The sequence below is a fragment of the Staurois parvus genome, unplaced genomic scaffold (assembly GCF_062004578.1).
Source record: "Staurois parvus isolate SC_StPar_1 unplaced genomic scaffold, SC_StPar_1.0 ptg000174l, whole genome shotgun sequence".
In the NCBI taxonomy this organism is placed as follows: Eukaryota; Metazoa; Chordata; class Amphibia; order Anura; family Ranidae; genus Staurois; species Staurois parvus.
Window position 1 is genome coordinate 2558852 of NW_028317970.1, and position 14448 is coordinate 2573299.

The 14448-nt window shown below is 42.8% G+C and overlaps 1 protein-coding gene across 1 annotated transcript in view; it reads left to right on the forward strand.

The window, feature by feature from the left end:
- The window catches only part of LOC149462514 (uncharacterized), a 150749-nt gene that overhangs the window by 113524 nt on the left and 22777 nt on the right, over positions 1 to 14448 (forward strand). The gene's annotated exons all lie outside the window — the stretch shown is intronic.

Here is a 14448-nt window from a genome sequence, read left to right on the forward strand (position 1 = left end):
CATGACCGCCACCTGGCGGGCAGGTGAGAAATAGCTTATGTACACACATTTCTCAACTAGCCAATCAAGAAGCCTGGTGGGAAGGTATCTTAGAACAGTGGATTAGTGGATATAAAAGCCCTTGTACCTTTAAGAAAAAAAAACCTCATCAAAAGAAAAAGACTCATCAAAAGAAAAGACCTCATCAAAAGAAGACCCTGACATCTGAAGAGATCTCTGCTGAATAACTACTCTTCCATACTTTCAAACTTCCTAAAACTTTACTAAATTTCTAAACCTCTGTCCTTATAACTTCCTACATTCTCCCACACTATTGAACTCTATCTCAATTTCCCCTGTGGTCATCAGTCTAAAGGCGTTCCACTGCCAGCTAAATCCACGGGAGAGTTGCCTAGTCTGAATGCCGGGTGCGGTGAGATTGTTTATTTGATTTTGTATTACCTATTTTCTCCGTTGTGTGGAATCATAGAATTACCTTAGTGTATCACAACAATATTGGGTAGTTCGTGATATATGTAGAGAGATCCTGTTTTTACTGTTAAAAATTGTTTGGTGCCATATTATAAATTTTTTTTATATTTCATAATTTATTGAATATTAATAATCAGAGTATAATATATCAAGGGCTAGCTTCTTGCAATCCTATGGCCACGGCTTGTGAGAATATCACCTTTGAGATACTCGAAATTATTAATTATTAATAAATTTAATTAATAATCAGATCATTTAAAAATTGTGATATTGATGTAATTAGTTAGAAACCTTATTATTATGTATTACATTGGTAGGGTATATTTTTGATTGTGTGTACCAATATTCACCAGTCTTTTGCGTTTTGTGTTAATATATATATAATTTTTGTACATAAATACATTTTTATATTTATCTATTATAAGGCAAATTTTGTGTGTATGGTACGAAATCATATTGGCTAAAAGAATTCAAGGTATAATAATAAGTGGTGATCGAATTATCAAGGTATCCAAATTATTGGTTTACTAAATATTTGCCGTATTTGAACGACTGGAGGCACTGTAATATTTCATCTAAGGGAAAGGGACACGCCCTTTATAAGTAGAATATATCCTTACATAAACCACCACAGTAACTTAGATGTCAGCCATTGGCAGCTCATGCGTGACACCTGCGCTTGCTCAGGCCCTTTGAGGAGGCCACGCTATTCGTGAGTCGGCAGGACTATGGGATGAACGACGTCATTCCTCTGTTGCACGTCCTGGAACAAATGCTGTTAACAATGGCTGGTCAGGGTGCGGTAGACGTGGCGCACAGATCTCAACGCCACATGACCCCTGTGGGGGCAGGACAGGAAGAAGAGGAGGAGGTAGAGGAGGACATTGGTGCTCAGGAATTATTGAGTGAAATGGGTGGTTTTTCCACTCAGCGGACAGGAGTGGAGGAGCAGGAGCATCTGGTAGAGGAGGAGGAGGAGGAGACAGAGGACCCAGATGCACCGTGGCAGTATGCTGTGGAGATGGAGGCAGGGAGTCCCTCGCATTCCTTGGCACAAATGGCCCATAGCATGCTCGGTTGCTTGCGTACCGACAGCCGAATAATAACCATCAGACAGAGGGATGACTTTTGGCTGTCCACCTTGTTGGACCCTCGCTACCGTTCAAAAATGGTGGCCTTTTTCACACCTGCTGAGAGGGAGGCCAAAATAACGTACTATAAAAACCACCTATGTAGTCAGTTGGTCTCTGCCTTTGTGCGCCAACGTCCATCCTCAGACACTGTGGGCCCTGTGCGCTCGCGTTCCGCTGCCATGGCAGCAGGGGAGGGGTGGGGTGGTAGGAGCAGTGGCAGCTCCACCAGCAGCAGCTGCCTCAGTCTGCAGTCGATGATGAGTAGCTTTCTTCACCAGCGCAGTGAGGAAACTACTAACCAGCCGCAGCAGCAGCAGCATCAGGTGGACCTGGAGCAGGACCTCAAACAACAGGCTTAGGCCTACTTGGACAGCACCCTGCCAACCGAGGTAGACAATCCCCTTGACTACTGGGCAACGAAACTTGACCTTTGGCCCCAACTAGCTGAATTTGCCCTTGAAAGGCTGTCATGCCCGGCCAGTAGCGTGGCATCGGAGCGCGTGTTTAGTGCGGCAGGAGGTATTGCAACTCCGCGGAGGACACGACTGTCCACCCAAAGTGTGGAGAGACTCACGTTTGTGAAAATGAATCAGGCGTGGATTAGTCTGGATTTCAAACCACCAGTTCCTGACACAACTGACTAAATCTGCCATGAATCATGCCCCAAACATGTGCCACTTTCAGGTCTCCTCACACTGCTGGTGTGTTCCATTTTTTGTCATAGGGTGCTGGCAGATTACGGGCCTCCCATAGCTGCTGCCAGGCCCCTAATCTGCCATGGGCCCCTATACCGCCTCCTCATGCTGCTGCCAAGTCCAGAGTCTCTCATGGGTCCCTGTATGGCCTCCCATTGCTGCTGTCTCCATCGCCACACTCTGCCATGTGCCACTTTCAGGTCTCCTCACACTGCTGGTGGGTTCCATTTTTTGTCATAGGGTGCTGGCAGATTACGGGCCTCCCATAGCTGCTGCCAGGCCCCTAATCTGCCATGGGCCCCTATACCGCCTCCTCATGCTGCTGCCAGGTCCAGAGTCTCTCATGGGTCCCTGTACGGCCTCCCATTGCTGCTGTCTCCATCGCCACACTCTGCCATGTGCCACTTTCAGGTCTCCTCACACTGCTGGTGGGTTCCATTTTTTGTCATAGGGTGCTGGCAGATTACGGGCCTCCCATAGCTGCTGCCAGGCCCCTAATCTGCCATGGGCCCCCGTACCGACTCCTCATGCTGCTGCCAGGCCCGTAATCTGTCATGGGCCCCTGTTGTCGCTTGTTGGCATATTCCGCTCGTTCAGATGCTCCTTCTCCTGCTACTCCTCTTCACGGATTCCGTCAGCAGTCTTTCTTGGAATCCGTTTCCAAGAGACAACAGTTTGCGAGCACGCACCCGACGGTGCAGAAGCTGAACGTCCTCCTGTCCAAGTTGCTGCTGCCAGGCTCGTAATCTGACATGCGCCCCTGTACCGCCTCCTCATGCTGCTGCCAGGTCCAGAGTGTGTCATGGGTCCCTGTACGGCCTCCCATTGCTGCTGCCAGGCCCGTAATCTACCATGGGCCCCCGTACCAACTCCTCATGCTGCTGCCAGGCCCATAATCTGTCATGGGCCCCTGTACCGCCTCCTCATGCTGCTGCCAGGTCCAGAGTGTGTCATGGGTCCCTGTACGGCCTCCCATTGCTGCTGTCTCCATCGCCACACTCTGCCATGTGCCACTTTCAGGTCTCCTCACACTGCTGGTGGGTTCCATTTTTGTCATAGGGTGCTGTATGGCCTCCCATTGCTGCTGCCTCCACCGCCACACTGTGGCTCCACACTCTGGTTTTGGCCCCGTGACTGCCCAAATGAGTGAAGTGTGCGGTGATTCTAAGATCGACGGCACTCATCTGCATGTCATACTGACTGTCAGTATTATTTCTCTTCCCCAGCAGACTCCAAGGGCATTTAAATTAAAGGTACAGTGTTCTGCACTAATATAAAGTCTCTCTGAAGCCTAGAAACACCCTTTTATAAGTTAAATTCGCAGCGAATATATTCGACTCGAATCGAAATTTTTCCACGAATTCGCCGAATCAGTCGAATCTAATTTTTGAATACTTCCCTCATCTCTAGTGCCAATCATCTATATAGTTTAAGAATTCGGAAGCTACAAGCATTTCATCACTTCAGTTTTGCAGGATATAAACAGAGCCATTTGTAAATTGGGAAAGCATCTGATCACCGATCTTGGTTTGATTAGATAATGTAAGGGCAGAGGAGATATCCAGAGTCTGATAGGCCCCATATTTCTCAAAAAATAATCTATGACAATGCCCATTGAAGTTATCGGGGATATTTACATTCCCTGTGATAGCATTAAAAGTGATAAAAAAAAATAATGAAGGGGACAGTGTAAAAATAATTTAAAAAATCAAAATAACTTTAAAAAAAAGTACCCTCGCCCCCTGCGCACGCGCGCATCTGCATTCATGAGCATTGATCCTGTGCCAGTATGGAAACAGCGGTTGCACCATGCATGGGAGGTATCAGTCAGATCAAGGGCAGTAATTCTAACACTAGACCTCCTCTGTAAATCTAAAATGGTAGCTTGTAAAGGCTTTAAAACGTACCTATGAATATTAAAAATGTATGCAGTTTGCCGCCATTGCACGGGGCATGCGCAGTTTGAAAGCATGTCATGTTTGGTATCTATTTACTCGGCACACCATTATCTTTTATATCTTACCAAATAATTGGCCAAAATATTGTGTTTTTGTGCATTAAAAGTAAAAAAGTGTATTTTTTAAAAAAAAATTGCTTTGAAAAATCGCTGCTACAATTTCTTAGCAAAAAAGACTGATTTTTTTTTCAGGTAAACAAAAAGTGTCAGAAACGGCTTGGTCTTCAGGTGGTTAGAAGAGTGAGTGATATGTGGCATAAACTTCTAATGCTGGGCATAAAATGCCCCCACCCCCCAAAATGACCCCTTTTTGGAAAGTAGACACCCCAAACTATTTGCTGAGAAGCATGTTAAATCAATAGAAGAAATTATTTTTTTACCACAAGTTTTTGGAAAATTACCTTTTTTTTTTTTTTTTTACACAAAATTGTCACATAATTGATTTATTGCTCACACAAGCCATGGGTATACGTGGAATTACACCCCAAATTACATTCTACTACTTCTCCCGAGTATGGGGGTACCACATGTGAGAGACGTTTTGGCAGTCCAGCCAAGTACAGGACCCCAAAATCCAATAAGCACCTTCAGGCTTTTAAAGGGCTTTATTTCCTCATTACCCTTCCTGACTACTGTTTCATGTACAGGAATGAAGACAACACAAGCTGCTGGTGTGAGGAATCATGTTGTACACAGAACTGCATCCAGGTCAGCATAGAACATGAAATAGGAAGTCTAAGGAGATGCAATATTACCGGATACAAGTCGGGTCACAGTATTTGTACAATGACTCTATAACATCTCCCATTTTTTACATTCAATTCAAACCTTGTAAACAATGAAACTAAAACAGATCCTGAACAGTCTTGAACATGGCATGCTGTGGGACTGGTAGATACACTACAGATTGAGTCCATCTGGTGGTCTTGAAACTCGACCACTACGCAAGGCCACAGGGATTTTCCTGGGGAAATCCATTCAGTTCCAGAAGGTGTTGATAAGGAGCGACCCTCTTTCCTGGCTGGTGTGTTTGGCAGAGAAGAACTTGTCGGGATATGTGGCTGCATTATGTCATCCTCATTGTATCCCGATATGACAGCGGAGTTCTCTCTGCTTTGAGTATATGGTCCAGTAGGACTCGGGGCATTGAGAGCCTCAGGAGGATCACGTGCAGGATGCTCATAGGCTTGTGGGGTGAATTGTTCTGCCCTTCGCAGGTCCACTCGATTGCGGCGGTGAAGACTGCCTTCTACATCCTCAAGATATGATCGAGGACCAACCCCCTGAACACAGGAACCCAGTCTCCAGCGACCGGTCCTGTCACCTGGAAGCGGCTTCATACGGATTGGCTCTCCAATGCTTAGTTCAGGTAAGTCTTTAGCAGACACATCGTATGACAGCTTGGCAATCTGTTTCCTCCGCTGCAGTTTCGCCGGGACACCTGTAACCACACAAGGATCAAGTAATATGTTGGCCACAGGCAATGAAGTCTTCAATCTCCTAGACATCAAGCGCTGTGCAGGACTACTGTCCATGCCTTCAGATGGGGTGTTCCTCTAATGTAGAATGGCCTTTCAGAGACTAGTACCATCAAACTTGACCTTCTTACAAAGATTCTTCACTATCTTGACAGCCGATTCAGCTTTGCCATTTGCTTGCGGGTGCCTCGGGGATGAGATAACATGCCCAAATCCCCAATCTGTAGAGAACCGTCTGAATTGCTCACATGCAAATTGAGGTCCATTATCCGAGATGACTCTATCCGGCTGGCCATAACGTGCAAACTGTGCTTTACAACGCTTGATGGTAGGATCAGCAGACAGGTCAGGAAGTAGCTCAATCTCCCAAAAGACGGAATAGTGATCAACAATTAGTAGAAAATCCTGGCCAGCATAATTCAGTAAGTCCATGCTTACAATTTGCCAAGGCTGGGTGGGCAGCACATGCGACATCATAGGTTCTTTCTGTTGTGCCTGCGCATATTCATTGCATGCCGAGCAACAGCTAACAAAGTCTCTAATCTCGTTCTGCATGTTGGGCCAGTATAGGGTATCACGTGCTTGCCTATAGCATGCTTCTCCTCCAATGTGACTGGCATGAATACGAGTCAGCATCTCCCATCTTAAAGATTTAGGAATGATGACCCTTGGCCCCTTGTACAGTATACCATCCTGAATGGCGATTTCATCTCTGAAAGTCCAATATTCTCTCACAAGTAATGGGGCTTCCAACTTGGAATCAGGCCAACCATTCAGAACAACATATTTAAGAGCCTGCAGACTCTCATCAGTTTCAGTGTGCTGTTTTATCTGAAGCAATCGTTGGTCCGTGACGTATAAATAGTCTGAATGATTAATCTGTGACAGGACCTCCAGGTCCCGCTGAACATTGCAAACTGTGTGTTGTGCATACTCAGGTGTACCACCTGCTGCTGTAGCTCTGCTAAGAGTGTCACTAATGTACATTTCAGGACCAGGTTTATAGACAACATTTAGGCAATAGTTTTGTAACGTGACAACATGCTCTGTAGACGTTTGGGTGCACACAAAAGTGGTTTCTGGAAAATAGAAATCAGAGGTTTATGGTGAGTTTCTGCCGTGATCTCGTCACGCCCATAGAGGTAGTGGTGAAAGCGCTGGCAGGCAAACACTATACTCAGACATTCCTCTTCTATTTGTGTGTATTTTTGCTCGGTAGAGTCAGTGCCCTTGAACCAAAAGCGATAGGCTGGCCAGCTTGCAATAGACAACACCCAAGTCCAGTTTTGCTTGCATCACTTTGAATAGTTACAGGTTTAGTAACGTCATAGTACTTCAGGACAGGTGTGTCTGTGACCAAGCGTTTGATGTCCTGCACTGCATTATCATGCTTAGGAAGCCAATACCAAACAGCGTCCTTGTCCAGAAGCCTTCTCAATGGTTCACAGACCTCTGAGAGGTGTGGTAGGAATTTTGCTAGGTAGGTAACAAATCCAATGAAGCGTTGCAGGGATTTCACATTTGCTGGCTGCGGCATATCCAGTATGGCTCTGATTGGTTTCTGGGTCAGCCTTCAAACCCTCCCAGGTTAGAATGTGTCCATGAAAGCGGACCTCTTTGACCTTGAATTGCAGTTTTTTCATGCCAAGTCTCAATTTTACCTGCCTACAACGATTCATCAGTTCCAGCAGTTTGCCATCATGATCTTGATCTGCTTCCTCATCTGTGTCCCCACAGCCAACCACAAGGATGTCATCAGCTATTGGTTCAATACCACCGAGTCCAGCCAATAGTTCATGTTGTTTATGTTGATACACGTCTGGTGCAACTGATACTCCAAAAGGCAGTTTGAGCCATCTTTTCCTGCCCCACGGAGTCCAGAAGGTGGTCATGTAACTACTTGCATCATCCAACTTACACTGTAAAAATGCATCCTGGGTATCAACAAGTGTGAACAGACATGCCTTAGGCAGCTTGTACAAAACATCCTCGAGAGTTGGCATGATGTAGTGAGATCGTCTCAGTGCCATTTTTAAGAATTTGGGATCTATGCATATTCGTAGTTTATTTGGCTTCCTTACAATCACCATGTTACTTATCAGCCAGTTGGGTTCGTCACTGGTGTCAAGTGTCCATTGGCCTCATACTGGTCAAGCTGTGCCTTAACTGCCTGTTTTAATGCCACCGGCACATTGCGTGGTGCACATTGGACTGGAGGGACACTCACATCAAGGTGGAAATGAACTTCCCCTGGTACAGATTCCACTGGCCCAGTAAACACATCACTAAATTCCTTTATCAGCAGTTGTTTTGTCAAGGGCCCCTTGGATAGATTGTCCATCACATTAAGCTCTGCAGGGATGGAGAAACGTCTCAGCCCTAGACGCTCACAGGTTGACCCAGACAACAGTGGCCTTTGGCAGGCTTCCACAATTTCACACTCCAGCTTGTGTGTTAGTCCACGTATGGCACATTCTGTCTTGAAGAGCCCTAGAGAGTTCATAATCGCACCGGAGTATAACTTTAACCTGGTGTCACTTGGCAGTAGACGTGCTTCTGGTGCTGACACCATTTTGTCTCTTAAGCACATTACATCCCACGTTGTTCCTGAATGGAGGTGACAGGAATGGGGCTTATTATTTACATGTAAAGTGACAAACCATTTCTTTCCTCTGGATTGCACAGTGCCGATCAATTCACTGCTGTACATAACTTCAGTGGTGTGTGTCTCTTCCTCATATGCGGATGTGTTCTCCACGTTGTGTCATTTGCCCATTGATGGCCGTCGTTTACTTGACAAACGTGAGCAAAATGGTTTGTTCTTCCACAAGACTTCCAAGACTTCCCATGAGCTGGATACGGCTCTTTAATTCTTTCATGCACAGTCCCACAGTATTTGCAAGCTGTAGGGTTGGCAGTATTTGTGCTCATCAGGCGGCGTTGCTGCAGTTTGTTCATGTTGCCATGCTGCATTGCAATGTTTATGCTGTCGGTCTGCTGTCTGTCCTGTTCCATAACTTTCAGACGTCTGTCAGTGAGCTCTGCTGTACGGCACGTCTCAATGGCTGTGTGTAGAGTGAACTCATGTTCTCTTAGGAGGCGCCTGCGTGTGCTCTCTCGCTAGCTATACCAACAACAATTGTGTCCCTTATCAATTCGTCTCCGAGTGCCATATTCACAAGTTGCTGCCTTTTCTCTCCAGTGTGTAACAAAGTGATCCAAAGATTCTCCCTCTTCTTGTTTGCAGCATCCAAACACATCCCTTTCATAAATGACATTTGTAGCAGGTATGAGATCATCTTCCAGTACATTTAGAATGGCTGTAACATTGTGTTGCTGATCTGCTGTGAGGGTCACATTGTGTTTATACACATGCCTGCATTCACTGCCCATGACTCTTCTCAGAGTTGCTGCCGGCACTCCTGCACATTTCTCATTCCAGCCTGTAGCCAGACAATAATCTTCACATTCAGCTCTGAAAGATTCCCAATTGCTGCTCCAATCCCCACTCATTGTCATCCCCTCTGGGGGAGGTATGCCATTCATGGCAGCCATATTGTCAGGAAGCCTCTGAGCTATCAAATCTCAGACAATCCTCAGTCTCAGGCTGTAGTTCACAAACCTGTGTTTCCCAAAGCTGCTGCACTCCAAACAAGAGGCTCAGTCCTGATTCCAGTCACTTCTGACACCATGTTTCATGTACAGGAATGAAGACAACACAAGATGCTGGTGTGAGGAATCATGTTGTACAACAGAACTGCATCCAGGTCAGCATAGAACAGGAAGCAGGAAGTAGAAGGCCATGCAATATTCCCGGATACAAGTCGGGTCACAGGATTTGTACAATGACTCTATAACAACTACCTATCACAGTTCTGGAGGCCCTGGAATGCCAGGATAGCACCAAACCCCCCAAATGACCCCTTTTTGGAAAGTAGACACCCCAAGGAATTTGATAATAAGCATGGTAAGTATTTTGCAGATCTCGTTTGTTGCCACACGTTTTTGGAAAATGAATAAAAAAACATATTTTTTTTTTCTTTTTTTTATATTTCAAAACCTTGTAGGAAAAAATTAGATCTGCAAAATACTCACCATACCTATTTTTAAATTCCTTGGGGTGTCTACTTTCCAGAAAGGGGTCATTTGGCGGGGTGCTATCCTGACATTTCAGGGCCTTTGAAACGGATAGGTAGTGAGGAAGTGAAATGAGGAAGTTCCGCACCTTCGGGATTTCAAAGCAGTCATTGGATTTCAGGATCCTGTATGTGGCTAGGCTCCCAAAAAGTCTCACACATGTGGTACCCCCATACTCGGTAGAAGTAGCAGAATGTATTTTGGGGTGTAATTCCACATATACCCATGGCTTGGGTGACAAATATATCATTTAAGTTACAACTTTGTGTAAAAAAAAAATTTTTTTTTAATTTTCCAAAAACTTGTGGAAAAATAAATCTTCCATGGACTCAATATGCCTCTCAGCAGATAGCTTAGGGTGTCTACTTTCTGAAAAGGGGTCATTTGGGGGTGTTTGTACTATCCTGGTATTTTAGCACCTCAAGAAATGTGATGGGCAGTCAGAAAGTAAAAGCTGTGTAAATTCCATTATCTATCCCATAGTTTGTAGACGCTATAACTTTCACAAAGAAATCAATATACACTTATTGGGAATTTTTATAACAAAAACATGGAGCAGAATACATTTTGGCCTAAAGTTATGATGAAATTTGAGTTTTTTGATATTTTTTATGACATAAATGAGAAAATATTGTTTTTATTAAAATTTTTCATCTTTTTTTGTTTATAGCTTAAAAAATAAGAAGTGCACAGGTGATCAAATACAACTAAAGGAAAACTATTTGTGTGAAAAAAAGGATGCAAATTTAATTTACTTACACAATAATCAATAAACAGAATTCTGCACCTTATCACCTACAAAAATATCTACTATACCCAGAAGAAAAGTAAACTTTCACCCTTGAAAGTATGTGTACATGTAACTAAACTCTTCTTTAAACATAGATGAATCTATCCCAATATACAATAAAATAATACAGAAATACAATTTACAATAAAATAAATAAAATAAATTGTAAAATAAAATAAAAATTCCAAACAATATTATTATATATCAAACTAAATGTCCCAAAAAATAAATGTCCAAAATGTCTCTGTAAAGATGTCTTTCCAAATTGCAAAGCAAACTCGTATCATCTTTAATCATCCAGTATGGAAATTCCAAAATTCTTTGTAAACCTCAAAAAAATAAACTTCTGATAGTGTATTACCTTTATACTGAACATACATGTAAAATAGTGACAACTTTTATGTATTTGGTAGATTTTATATTAACTGTTAGTGTTTTTTAGGGGTTGATTTTATTTATATATTTTATTTAATTTATTTTATTATATATCATATTTATCATACTTTTTATGAGATAGTTTGGGGGATATGGATTAGGTGTAGTTTGTGTGTGAGTAGATGTAGAATGTATTGATCTGGGAATGCATAGATTGACCAGTAGAGGGAGTCATCACCATAGGGGGTATAAGATTGTCATTGTATTGAATATCGGTCTGTTATATATTTATATATTATATAAGAAGGGTGTATATACATTGCTGCTATTTAGTTGGATTCACAGTATATGTTGATCCTTTTTAGCATTTTAATTACATGGGGATTTAGATCAGGTATGGGGGCGTGTACCTGTTAGGGGGAGTGGGGGGGTCATTAAGATGGAGTTTATATTACAGTATAGGTACACAGTTATATGGTTCTAGTATAGATGCTGTGTGATTGCAGTGTTCGTATAGGGATTGCAGTGTTCGTATAGGGATTGCAGTGTTCGTATAGGGATTGCAGTGTTCGTATAGGGATTGCAGTGCTCGTATAGGGATTGCAGTGTTCGTATAGGGATTGCAGTGCTCGTATAGGGATTGCAGTGTTTGTATAGGGATTGCAGTGTTCGTATAGGGATTGCAGTGTTCGTATAGGGATTGCAGTGCTTGTATAGGGATTGCAGTGTTCATACAGGGATTGCAGTGCTTGTATAGGGATTGCAGTGTTCGTATAGGGATTGCAGTGCTTGTATAGGGAATGCAGTGTTCATACAGGGATTGCAGTGTTTGTATAGGGATTGAAGTGCTCGTATAGGGATTGCAGTGCTCGTATAGGGATTGCAGTGTTCATACAGGGATTGCAGTGCTCGTATAGGGATTGCAGTGTTCGTATAGGGATTGCAGTGCTCGTATAGGGATTGCAGTGTTCGTACAGGGATTGCAGTGTTCGTATAGGGATTGCAGTGTTCGTATAGGGATTGCAGTGCTCGTATAGGGAATGGGAATAAAGATATACATGACGCCGTTTTTCCATATAGTAAGATGGCGGATTCAATTTCCTGCCCTTGATGTGGGACAGAATATAAGGAACCACCTCTCAGACATCTTGATTCCTTGTGAAAAAGTCCAGGAAATGACGAAATGCGTTGGGACACGCGACGTCTAACGCACTCAAGCAAAACCAGAAGTGTGGTGGTGGCCATTTTGGAAGTGGGAACATGCGGTTCTCTATACATAGGACTACACCTGAGCTGCTCTGAATGCTGGAAGCTGATATTCTTCAATTGTAATGTAAGATATTCAATAAATATTGACTTCTGTTACTATATAGCGCTGATTGTCTCCTATCTCACCTGATGAGGAATATGGAAGAGTGCCAACAGGAACATTAGGAAGCCTGGAGAGTGCGACTATCCCCTGAAAGCCTGGGATTTATTTCCAGAGGGGAATGATCCATTGTTGCACCAGTTGGAGGAGAGCACTTTATTGTTCACTATTATTGAGTTTGTAGAGCTCACTATTAGAGATTTGGGTTATTCTCCATTCTCACTATTTGGAGGTGATCACGTTTCATCGTTTGGACTTGGAATGGTCACTCTTCTGATTCTTGTCACGAGTGTATTTACATATTCAGAGATTGATATATTGGTAGAGGAATTGTTTTTCACGTGTGAGATCACGGTATGCAGTTGGCATGATACACGGTTCTTTCACTATTTTACATGTATGTTCAGTTTAAAGGTAATACACTATCTGAAGTTTAGTTTTTTGAGGCTCATAAAGAATTTTGGAATTTCCATACTGGATGATTAAAGATGATACGAGTTTGCTTTGGAATTTGGAAAGACATCTTTACAGAGACATTTTGGACATTTATTTTTTGGGACATTTAGTTTGATATATAATTTTTGGGGATTTTTATTTTACAATTTATTTTTTTATTTTATTGTATATTGGGATAGATTCATCTGTGTTTAAAGAAGAGTTTAGTTACATGTTCATTTATGTACCGTATTGCATGACCGCGCAATTGTCAGTAACACAAGTGCAGTTCTGTATAGTAAAACAATGGCATAAATTCCATTATCTCTCCCATAGTTTGTAGACGCTATAACTATCACACAAAGCAATCAATATACATTTATTGGGATTTTTTTACCAAAAACATGGAGCAGAATGCATTTTGGCCTAAATTTATAACTAACTTTAAGTTTACTATATATTTTTTATAGCCAAAAGTAAAAAATATTGTTTTCTTTTCAAAATTTTTGGTCTTTTTTTGTTTATAGCGCAAAAAATAAAAAGTGCACAGGTGATCAAATACCTCCGAAAGAAAGCTCTATTTGTGTGAAAAAAGGACATAAATTTTGTTTGTGTGCAGCATTGCATGACCGCGCAATTATCAGTTGAACTAGTGCAGCACTGAAAGCAAAAAGAGGCGTGGTCATTAAGGGGGGTAAATCCTCAGGAGGGGGAGGGGTTAAACTCTCCAGTATCTTCCCAACTATAGAAGTTCCACTAACAGGTCTATAATTACTTGGGAAAGATTTTGTCCCCTTTATAAATATTGGCCCCACATTGGCCTTACACCAATCCAGTGGTACTATGCCAGTCATTAAAGAGTCCCTAACAATGAGAAACAATGGCTGTGAGATGACAGAGCTGAATTCTGTAAGGCCCCGTGGGTGTCTGCCATCCGGTCCAGGGGCTTTATTCACCTTTATTCTGTACAAATATTTCTGGATCATATCAATTGTGAGCCAATGTGGATCATCTGGGGGTGTCAGTACCACCCCCCATTATGGACAAGAGCCCCCCCCATGCTCCTTTGTATACACAGAGCTGAAGAAGGGATTTCATACATTGTCCTTCTCTTTGTCCCCCCCCCTCTAGATGGTTCTGTAAAGGGCCTACATGCTGGGACCGGACCTTTCTACTATTCATATATTGGAGGAATGTTTTGGGGTCGTCCTGATATCTTTCTGTCTTATGTTTTCAGTTTTTGCCTTTATTTCCTTTTTGCATATTCTGTTCTATTCTTTGTAATGTGTAAACGATGATCACGTTCCTTCATTGTTATATTTAATAAAAGCTCTTTTCTTATTATCTATCGCTTTTGTAACTTTGGCCGTAAGCCACATAGGTTGGATTTGTAGCCTTTTATAATTGTTGCCCATGGGAATATATTTTGCAGTGTGGTCACATACAGTCTTTTTGAAGAACTCCCATTTCTGTGTTGTGTTCATCGATGCCAATATTCCCTCCCAGTCTAAGTCTTGGAGAGCATCTCTCAGCCTTGGAAAATTAGCTCTCTTAAAGTTGAGCATTTTTATTTTTCCCGTAAGTGCTCGCTGTTTACAGCTAACAATA